Source organism: Capricornis sumatraensis, chromosome X (genome assembly GCF_032405125.1).
Source record: "Capricornis sumatraensis isolate serow.1 chromosome X, serow.2, whole genome shotgun sequence".
NCBI lineage: Eukaryota > Metazoa > Chordata > Mammalia > Artiodactyla > Bovidae > Capricornis > Capricornis sumatraensis.
Window position 1 is genome coordinate 118,541,555 of NC_091092.1, and position 10,817 is coordinate 118,552,371.

Consider the following 10,817-nt stretch of genomic DNA (forward strand, 5'->3'; position numbering starts at 1 on the left):
ATTTTTGTACTTTCCATGGATCTATTCTCTGCCTTGCTACTTGTAGGGAAGCAAAACTTGCCATTGTAAAATGTCTGTTTATTATGCAAAATACTTTTAGCTTAAAACAATCAAGGCACAAAAGATTAAGGAAGAGACTTTGACCTTCCTCCTAACTGCCTAAAATCGTTTAGATTGTGGATCTGTTCCCAGAATAGAGCTATCACCAGAGATCTCTGCAGATAATATGTTCAAGATGTGGTGAGGGAGTTCCTCTTTTGGTATCCTATCATTTTGCCTTTTCATACTGTTCATAGAAGCAAGATCCGATGCTGTAAAGAGCAATATTGCATAGGAACCTGGAATGTCAGGTCCATGAATCAAGGCAAATTGGAAGTGGTCAAACAAGAGATGGCAAGGGTGAAGGTCGACATTCTAGGAATCAGAGAACTAAACTGGACTGGAATGGGTGAATTTAACTCAGATGACCATTATATCTACTATTGTGGGCAGGAATCCCTTAGAAGAAATGGAGTAGCCATCATGGTCAACAAAAGAGTCCAAACTGCAGTACTTGGATGCAATCTCAAAAACGACAGAATGATCTCTGTTCGTCTCCAAGGCAAACCATTCAATATCACAGTTATCCAAGTCTATTTCCCAACCAGTAACCCTGAAGAAACTGATGTTGAACGGTTCTGTGAAGACCTACAAGACCTTTTAGAACTAACACCCCCAAAAAGATGTCCTTTTCATTATACGGGACTGGAATCCAAAAGTAGGAAGTCATGTAACACCTGGAGTAACAGGCAGATTTGGCCTTGGAATGCAGAATGAAGCAGGGCAAAGACTAATAGTGTTTTGCCAAGAAAATGCACTGGTCATAGCAAACACCCTCTTCCAACAACACAAGAGAAGACTCTACACATGGACATCACCAGATGGTCAACACCGAAATCAGATTGATTATATTCTTTGCAGCCAAAGATGGAGAACCTCTTTACAGTCAACAAAAACAAGACCGGGAGCTGACTGTGGCTCAGATCATGAACTCCTATTAACCAAATTCAGACTCAAATTGAAGAAAGTAGTGAAAACCGCTAGACCATTCAGGTATGACCTAAATCAAATCCCTTATGATTATACAGTGGAAGTGAGAAATAGATTTAAGGGGCTAGATCTGATAGATAGAGTGCCGGATGAACTATGGAACGAGGTTCGTGACATTGTACAGGAGACAGGGATCAAGACCATCCCCATGGAAAAGAAATGCAAAAAAGCAAAATGGCTGTCTGGGGAGGCCTTACAAATAGCTGTGAAAAGAAGAGAGGCGAAAAGCAAAGGAGACAAGGAAAGATAAGCATCTGAATGCAGAGTTCCAAAGAATAGCAAGAAGAGATAAGAAAGCCTTCTTCAGCGATCCAATGCAAAGAAATAGAGGAAAACAACAGCATGGGAAAGACTAGAGATCTCTTCAAGAAAATTAGAGATACCAAGGGAATATTTCATGCAAAGATGGGCTTGATAAAGGACAGAAATGGTATGGAAAAGGGAGAGGGTGGGATGATTTGGGAGAATGGCATTGAAACATGTATACTATCGTGTAAGAAATGAATCACTAGTCTAGGTTCGATACAGGATACAGGATGCTTGGGGCTGGTGCACTGGGATGACCCAGAGAGATGATATGGGGAGGGTGGTGGGAGGGGGTTTCAGGATTGGGAACTCATGTACACCAGTGGTGGATTCATGTCAATGTATGGCAAAACCAGTACAGTATTGTAAAGTAAAAAAAATAAAAAAGAATGAAAATGTCCCACTTTGATTCACAAAATGTAAATTTCCTACTTGCAAACTTGATACACAGCAATAAATATATAAACAAATGATTCATACATGTACTCAGAAGCTATTTAAACCATCTACTAAAAGAGACAATTTTTGAAAAATAATGAAAAGAGAGACAGTGATACAGAGAAACATTTAGAGAAAAAGAGATCTCCAAATTACCACATAAATAGGAAAATAAAGATGGTACACATCCATGGTAAAGGAAGTGATATCCAGGGAGTTGAGATGCTCTAAGGCAGGGGGGGACAGCAGAAGATATGGACTGTCAACTCCACTGAGAGCAGAGTGTAGCCCTCACAAGAGGCTGCAGAGAACTGGTCAGCAGGAGGTCAGGTTCCAGAGCTGGAAGGAGGACACACTGGGGAAGTCTGGGGTCAGGAGAGGAGAGGATGCTGTAATGGTGGAAAGAACTGGAGCTGAACAAAATACTAGTTTCTGGACAGAGCTAGCTCTCGGTAGGATCCTAGGCAAATGAAACCCAGGGACAGTTCCCACATACTGATCTATTCTCATATTCACTCTCCCCTTCAGTAGACTTGCTTTTAGCACTTCAACTTCAAGGGCCTTTTTATTGAGATACACAGTGCAAAGAAAAGTGAATTAAGAGACAGGTCTGCCCCAGGCTGGGAGGAATGAAACAGTATGGCCTGTAGACAAATTGAGACCAGGAGTCTGTTCCCAACTCTGCTTATAACCAGTCTTGTGAACTTGAGAAAACTGTGAGTTCTTCATCTGCTGAGTTTGCTAAGCCCTATCTTGTAAGATGGTTGAAATGTATGTACCATATATAAATCACATGGCAAGAGGACCAGCAAATATCACCCAATATTTAAAGAATAGCAGTAATTTATATTATTTTCATCTCAGATGATAGCATTTACCTCCCTTGGAATGTTTAATTCAGGAAATTTCAAATATGTAATATCCTTAGAGAAAGAATACTGAATCAACCAAAAAGTCTCTAGCTGGCAAAACTAACTTTACCCATTTGAGCATCTATCACTTAATTTTGGTATGGAGTTGTTGTGCCTAGCTGGGTACAGCTCAAGCTCCTAGATGTCATCTATCTAGGAGATTACCGTACCATTCCTTCCAGGTGTCCTTGCATCCAAACCAGCTCTGTTTACATTTATTACACTCTTGTAAAAAAGCTATCCCTCATGAGTTTGCCAAACTCCACTTAAGATAACCTAGTTAAAATGCCTTTATAATGGATCAGACCCTGGCTGTCCCAGTTTGGGGCAAACAGTACCAGCACAGTGGTTTCTTGGCATCTCACCTAAGGGGAACATCTCCATTATTTTTCAGAAACTCCCTGGAAATTATGTGCGTGGAACACCTAGTCTGCACACTGTGTTCATCTGCACTAGAACGAGAGCAAAGGACACCTTCCTCTCCTGCCCCTGGTGGAGATTTTTCTATAGTTTATCCACAATCCCAAAATAATTTGTGGCAGCAGTTTTCCATTATAGACTAGATGTTTGTGTCCCTGGCAAAATACATGTGTTGAAGCCCTAACCCCTTCCTCCTTCCCACCGTGTCCATGTAATTGTATGTGAAGGTGGAAGTTAAGGAAGATAATTAGGTTTAGATGAGGTCATGAGGATGGGGCACCTATGATGCAACTAGGCATCTTAGAAGAAGAGCAAGAGAGACCAGAATTCTCTCTCTCCATCATATGAGGACAGAGAGAAGGTAGCCAGAAAGAGAGCTCTCACCAGGAAGCGAATCCACTGGCACATTGATTGTGGACTTCCCAACTTCTGTAACTGTGAAAACTAAATGTCTGTTGTTTAAGCCACCCTATCTATGGTATTGTTACAGCAGCTTGAGCAGACTAATATAGGGCTTTTTCTATCAACTGTTGGAAGGTTTGGCCTCTACTCACCACTTCAGGACCTCAGCTAGCCCACCACACAACAGAAATGACAATTACATTCCACTGAGGACTCATAGTTTCCTAAAGTCCCAAACTGCCTTACACAGGAAATTTACACTTAACTGCCATCACCCAGTGGCAAAGAATCCTCCTGCAATGCAGGAGGCACAGGAGACGTGGGTTCAATCCCTGGGTCGGGAAGATCGCCAGGAGGAGGGCATTGCAACCCACTCTGGTATTCTTTCTGGGAAAATTCCATGTACCAGAGGGGCATGGTGGGCTATCATCCATGGGGTCATACATGACAAGTGATTGAGCAGCCAGGCAGGCAGGGCCATCATAAGGAATACCCTCCACTTCAACCATTCTTTTTACTTTACGTATAAGTCATAGAGAATATTTCAGTATCTTACTCATATGAGTGTAACTCATAAGCTCTAAAATTCTGTGAGTAGAGGCTGGGTTTTCTTTACATTAGCATCCCCAGTACTAGCGTTGAGCCTTCCCAAGAGCAGATTCTCAACGTTTGGTGAATAAAAGAGCCAATAAACACAAGGTCTACTCTAATAACACTTTATTTCTCTTACTTTCTTGAAGATGCTAAGGAACTCAGACTACAGATCAATTACTTTAACAAAGCCAAAGACTAAGAGGAACAAGAAAAACTAACATTGACCATGTTTTACTTGTTTTCTATTCCATTATCCTAAATATTTTACTATGGGATTCTTTCACATTTCCAAGAATATAATCCCTATTGTGATGTTATATTTTCCTGTCTGGGGGTAAAAACTTCACATACTTCCTTACGGGTGGGATGATAATATTGAGCGTGTCCCTGGGAGGTGTACTGACTTTGACAGTAGTGTCAGGCCTGGCTGCATGCATGCCTTGGGCTTTCTCTTCTTCATCTCGCAAAGCTTCTTCATAATAAGTGGGGAAGTCACTGGGAACAGCATCATTGACCTTTGCCAAAAATTCCAGGACTTTCATCTTGCTGGTTTCAAGATGTGCTTTTGGGCCCCAGAGAAACTCATAACGTGGAGGATCACTGTTGGCAACCTGGCGGTACTCCAGATACTTCAGCCTCACTAAATCTTTGGTGATGAGCTTTCTGGGCTCTCCATAGATAAGGTGCTTTCTTCCAGGATACACTCGCATCGTACCCAGGTATTTCCAGATGTCTTCCTCAGCGGCACAGTTGCCCTTCAGGAAGATCATACCCAGGAGATTCATCAGGAGACCAGTCTTGGGTAAACCCCTTCCGCCACGCACCCTCCCATTGTTGGGGAGTTTCAATTTGCTGACCAGATTATAGCAGGGAACAACTGAGTCAACTTCCTTCAGCTCTACCGCAAAGACTAGCTCAATGCGCTCAGAGGCTCTCTTGAGAATCTCGGCAAATCGGTCATGGTGGCTTTGGTGGATAATCTTCAGCATGTCTTCCTTCATCATGAGCTGCTTCATTTCATACTTGTACAGAAGGAACTGCTCCAACAAGCTAGCTTTCCTGGTTAAACAGTCAGTTCCTGGGGTCTCAGTGAAGGGTGGGACCTCATAGGCAAGTGCCCTATACTTATATTGGCCATCGAATGCTTCACTAGATCTAGTGTAAGAAAAGACTGCAGCACCGGTGATGGTTGGTATTCTTTGAGGCTCCTGCGAAGTGCTACATGACTCAGCACCAGGCAGACTCTGGGTAGTATCCTCACACTGAAGAGAGGAGGTAGTGGACTCCTCTTCTGCTGCTGCTATGGCCTGAGCACCCCCACAACTCTGGGTCTTGCCTTGGGCTTGGGGGCATTTATCACCACCACGGGCCTTACTCTTCTTACTTCGAGGCATGGTCAGGGACAGCAGGAAGGAGTATAGACAGGAGCTCAGAAGTCACGGACACCTGGAGGAAGGAGAATAAGATGCTGTAAGCACCTGAGCAGGGAGATGCCACCTTGGCTTTAACCAAGGCCACCATTGCAGGGTCCTTGGGGCACTGGTCGAGGACCTCTCAAGGCTTCTGTTTTGATCAGCCTGTCCCCTGAGAAAACTGTGGAGGATATTAGAGCCTTAGAATGCAGCCTGCCAACCCTGCTAGGGGTATTCAAGGGTGACAGCAGGGGCTGCCAGTAGCGAGCCTCTGATCTGGGTTTGAGGGTATTCTCAGTTTATAGTCAGGGTCATCATAGTCATATAGTCAATTGTTGGCAGGTCTAGAGCCTCCTCTTTTCTGATGCTTTGAAGATGACACCTAAAACCAAAGTCAGCACTTCCCTGAGACCCCAGGGGAGGAAGTGAAGGTGTTCCTTAGCCCTTCTCTCTGTCGGAGGATACCCAACTGAGAGCTATGTGGAACCCTCTCCTTCAGGGGCTGCTCGGGTCCTCAATTCTCATTAAGGATGCTCACCTGGTCGCCAGGAGGTACCTGGTATGCTTCCGCTCTGCTGAATGGTGGCTGCAACGTCATACTAACCTCATACTCTTCTCTCTCAGATTTGATGTGGATTGTCAGCCTCAGCCTGACAGTCCTGCCCTGAGCCTGCAAGTTCTGAATGAAAAACGTGGGGCCTAGATTTTTTGTGATCTATTGTGACTCTGCTTATTTAACTTATATGAAATCCCACGGGGGATGAAATACAAGCTGGAATCAAGATAGCTGGGAGAAACATCAATAACCTCAGATATGCAGATGACACCACCCTTATGGCAGAAAGCAAAGAAGAACCAAAGAGCTTCTTGGTGAGAGAGAGTGAAAAAGTTGGCTTAAAACTCAACATTTAAAAAACTAAGATCATGGCATCCAGTCCCATCACTTCATGGCAAATAGATGGGGAAACAATGGGAACAGTGAGAGACTGTATGTTCTTGGGCTCCAAAATCATGGCAGATGGTGACTGCAACCATGAAATTAAAAGACCCTTGCTCCTTGGAAGAAAAGCTATGAGCAAACTAGATAGCATATTAAAAAGCAGAGACATTACTTTGCTGACAAAGGCCCATCTAGTCAAAGCTATGGTTTTTCCAGTAGTCATGTATGGAAAAGGTCAGTTTTCATTCCAATTCCAAGGAAGGCAATGCCAAAAAATCCTCAAACTACCTCAAAAAGGCACTCATCTCACACGCTAGTAAAGTAATGCTCAAAATTCTCCAGGCCAGGCTTCAGCAGTACATGAACCATGAACTACCAGATGTTCAAGCTGGTTTTAGAAAAGGCAGAGAAACCAGAGATCAAATTGCCAACATGTGTTGGATCATCGAAAAAGCTAGAGAGTTCCAGAAAACATATATTTCGGCTTTACTGACTATGCCAAAACCTTTGACTGTGTGGATCACAATAAACTGTGGAAAATTCTGGAAGAGATGGGAATAACAGACCACCTGTCCTGCCTCTGGAGAAATCTGTATGCAGGTCAGGGCAGGAGTTAGAACTGGAGCAAGAAATGAGTGCTAGCTACTACCCTAGGAGGAAGTGAGCGCCTCACCATAGATAGTGCCTCGATCTCTGGCGCCCCCTCTGGGAGTGGAGGGCATCCTCACTTTCACATAGGCTTCTCAATTACACTCCTTCCCAGACCTTGGGCACCTCCTTCTGTAACTGTCCTTACGACCAGGTCCTCACCTACTTGAGACTTTCCTTGCAGGAAGCTGCCTGATGGCACAGGTCTAAGAGTAAGTATACGGTTGTCCCTGCAGGACTCCCTACACGATCGGGTGGTGATCTCCGCGGTAGTCCAGCACCCGAGTCCTGTCTCAGCTCCTGTCTCTTTAATGAATGGCTTCACAATAACCTGTGGAAACTACTGAAAGAGATGGGAATACCAGACCACCTGACCTGCCTCTTGAGAAATCTGTATGCAGGTCAGGAAGCAACAGTTAGAGCTGGACATGGAACAACAGACTGGTTCCAAATAGGAAAAGGGGTACATCAAGGCTGTGTATTGTCACCCTGCTTACTTAACTTATATGCAGAGTACATCATGAGAAACGCTGGACTGGAAGAAACACAAGCTGGAATCAAGATTGTCGCCAGAAGTATCAATAACCTCAGATATGCAGATGACACCACCCTTATGGCAGAAAGCGAAGAGGCACTAGAAAGCCTGTTGCTGAAAGTGAAAGTGGAGAGTGAAAAAGCTGGCTGAAAGCTCAACATTCAGAAAACGAAGATCATGGCATCCGGTCCCATCACTTCATGGGAAACAGATGGGGAAACCGTGGAAACAGTGTCAGACTTTATTGCTCTGGGCTCCAAAATCACTGCAGATGGTGACTGCAGCCATGAAATTAAAACACGCTTACTCCCTGGAAGAAAAGTTATGACCAACCCAGACAGCATATTCAAAAGCAGAGGCATTACTTTGCCGACTACGGTCCGTCTAGTCAAGGTTGTGGTTTTTCCTGTGGTCATGTACGGATGTGAGAGTTGGACTGTGAAGAAGGCTGAGCGCCGAAGAAACTGATGCTTTTGAACTGTGGTGCTGGAGAAGACTCTTGAGAGTCCCTTGGACTGCAAGCAGATCCAACCAGTCCATTCTGAAGGAGATCAGCCCTGGGATTTCTTTGGAAGGAATGATGCTAAAGCTGAAAAGAAACTCCAGTACTTTGGCCACCTCACGCCAAGAGTTGACTCATTGGAAAAGACTCTGATCCTGGGAGGGACTGGGGCAGGAGGAGAAGGGAACGACCGAGGATGAGATGGCTGGATGGCATCACGGACTCGATGGACGTGAGTCTGAGTGAACTCTGGGAGTTGGTGATGGACAGGGAGGCCTGACATGCTGTGCTTCATGGGGTCGCAATGAGTCGGACGTGACTGAGCGACTGAACTGGACTGTAAGGATGTGAGAGTTGGACTATTAAAAAAAGCTGAGCACCAAAGAATTGATGCTTTGAACTGTGGTATTGGAGAAGACTCTGGAGAGTCCCTTAGGCTGCAAGGAGATTGAACGAGTCAAACCTAAAGGAAATCAGTCCTGAATATTCATTGGAGGGACTGATGCTGAAGCTGAATACTTTGGGCACTTTACGGGAAGAACTGATTCATTGGAAAAGACCCTGATGTTGGCAAATATTGACGACGGGAGGAAAAGGGGACAACAGAGGGTGAGATGGTTGGATGGCATCACCAACTCGATGGACATGAGGTTTCATTACGTGCTGGGAGTTGGTGACGGACAGGGAAGCCTGGCATGCTGCAGTCCATGGGGTCACAAAGAGTCAGACGTGACTGAGTGACTAGAATGAAATGAACTGATTCGATGATCGGTAGTCCTCTCAATCTTTCCTTTGACCCTCTGCATGGTCTGGGATTTCTGTCTTCCTGCCAGCCTCTCCTGAGACAACCACCCAGTAACATATGAGGGTTCTCCCACTTTCCCATGGTCTCTAAGGCTGAGAATAGGCGATGGATTCTTTTGTACCCCCACACAACTCCTGGAGAGATCTGGAAATCCTTCTACTGTGGGGGAATAAACTACTCCTTATAAATAAATAAAATCTTTCACCTGCCCACGTGCTGCCTTCCTGCCTCGGCCCCACCCCGCCCCCCATCCCTTCACAATTCTATCCTCGCCATACCGTGAGAGAAAATGAGTGTCCGTCATCACATCACCAGTTGCACAGACACGCCAGGCTGCCAGCAGGGCAGGAATTCCCTCTGTCCTCACAGAGGGTCCTCATCCCAACCCCTGGCCACCCTAGAATGCTTTCCTTTGCTACCTTGAGGCCCCTCCCCTAAAAAAGTCAACACCTTCACAGTCTCCAAGACCCTCCTCCAAGAAGTCAGGCTGATCCCCACGTTCGGGTCTTGCCAAGCTTGACCGGAAACACAAGACCTGTGCCACTTCACTGTTCTGGGGTTGAGGTCCCCTCACACCTCACTCAAGAGTTGCGCCCTCGAATTCCTTCAGGGCAAGGCGGTCGAGCTCCCAATCCATCCTATAGAAAAGGAAGGCTCGCCTCTACCTGACCGCCATGCTTGGGTCCTCTGAGCAACAAGCAGGGCCTCGTTCGGACTTTCCACCTGCGTTTCCTCTCTCAGACCCTTGTTAGGGTCTTCTTCCCCCTCTGAACTGGGGCCACCCACTTCAACCAAGGTCCTCACCTCCCGGAGAACCTCTGGGCAGGAATCTTCCTCCACCAGAGCGTCAGGGCCTTGTGGGCGCGAGGCACGGGGTTAGGCGGGGGGGGGGGGGGGGGGGGGGGGGCGAGGCACCGGGGAGGGGGAACGATGCACGGAGCTGGGGACAAGGCACGGACGGGAGGGCCGGGCGACACGGGGTGGGGGAGGTTGGCAGTTTGGGGGGGTGTCTCCCATTCGTCATTCAGGCTCCTCACCTTGACTAGGTTCCTGCTGGAGCCTGGAAATGCTCACACGCCTGAGCACACGCACCACCGCCAGAGGCAAACTCGCTCTCCTTCCTTAGCCGCCTAGCAGGAAGTGAGTGCTAGCTACTACCCTAGGAGGAAGTGAGCGCCTCACCATAGATAGTGCCTCGATCTCTGGCGCCCCCTCTGGGAGTGCAGGGCATCCTCACTTTCACATAGGCTTCTCAATTACACTCCTTCCCGGACCTTGGACACCTCCTTCTGTCACTGTCCTTCGACCAGGTCCTCACCTACTTGAGACTTTCCTTGCAGGAAGCTGCCTGATGGCACAGGTCTAAGAGTAAGTATACGGTTGTCCCTGCAGGACTCCCTACACGATCGGGTGGTGTTCTCCTCGGTAGTCCTGCACCCGAGTCCTGTCTCAGCTCCTGTCTCTTTAATGAATGGCTTCACAATAACATGTGGAAACTACTGAAAGAGATGGGAATACCAGACCACCTGACCTGCCTCTTGAGAAATCTGTATGCAGGTCAGGAAGCAACAGTTAGAGCTGGACATGGAACAACAGACTGGTTCCAAATAGGAAAAGGGGTACATCAAGGCTGTGTATTGTCACCCTGCTTACTTAACTTATATGCAGAGTACATCATGAGAAACGCTGGACTGGAAGAAACACAAGCTGGAATCAAGATTGTCGCCAGAAGTATCAATAACCTCAGATATGCAGATGACACCACCCTTATGGCAGAAAGCGAAGAGGCACTAGAAAGCCTGTTGCTGAAAGTGA

General features: G+C 46.3%; 1 pseudogene; it reads right to left on the minus strand.

Annotated features, from left to right (window-relative positions):
• Positions 1-4,577: 4,577 nt before the first annotated feature.
• Positions 4,578-5,554, minus strand: LOC138071888 (melanoma-associated antigen B5-like; annotated as a pseudogene).
• Positions 5,555-10,817: the final 5,263 nt, after the last annotated feature.